This window comes from Bactrocera tryoni, chromosome 1, assembly GCF_016617805.1.
Source record: "Bactrocera tryoni isolate S06 chromosome 1, CSIRO_BtryS06_freeze2, whole genome shotgun sequence".
Lineage (NCBI taxonomy): Eukaryota > Metazoa > Arthropoda > Insecta > Diptera > Tephritidae > Bactrocera > Bactrocera tryoni.
Genome location: NC_052499.1, coordinates 56,878,857 through 56,879,615, shown reverse-complemented (window position 1 = coordinate 56,879,615; position 759 = coordinate 56,878,857).

Genomic DNA, 759 nt, shown 5'->3' with positions numbered 1-759 from the left:
CAATTTCAGTTTGGGAATATGAAAAAAATCACAGAGTCAAATCCTGATGAATATGCTGGTTGATTTTTGGCTTTAAATACGGTCAGAATCGTGGCTCGATGTGTAAAACACGTGGTGTTCCTTCACAATTCCGGCCGATTTCGATGGATGTTCTCCGCAAACGCCTCAATACGGCCAAATAGAACTCTTTATTCCTTATTGACCATCTGTCCCTCCGGAACAAATTAATGGTGCACCAAACCACGAAAATCGAAAAAGCATAGAGAATCACCTTGATTTTTGAGCGGCTTTGGCGTGGTTTTTTTGGTTTCGGCTCGGTTTTTCGCGTTTACATGTCAAACTCATAAACCCATATCTCATCGGCAGTTAAAAAAATCTCCATGAATGTGGGATCGGAATTCGCACGATCAAGCATGTCTAAAGAGACCTGTTTACGGTACTCTTTTGATCAACTTGTCAGGGACGAATCGAGCAAGAACGCGTTCATGCTCCAAAATATCCACTAAAAATCACTCCAACAGACTCGCGAGAAATGCCGAGCTCTCCCTAACGCTTGCATGACGATTTTCCAAGCACCATATCCTTTCTTTACTTTTGTAATATTTTTAATCAGTTGAATAGGTCGAAGTCCGTTTAGAACGAGGCATGTCTTTAACAATCTTTCGACCGTCTTTGAAGCATAGCTCAGCAAAATACTGAAATATCATTTCTTCTTCTTTACTGGCGTAGACACTGCTTACGCGGTTATAGCTGAGTTAA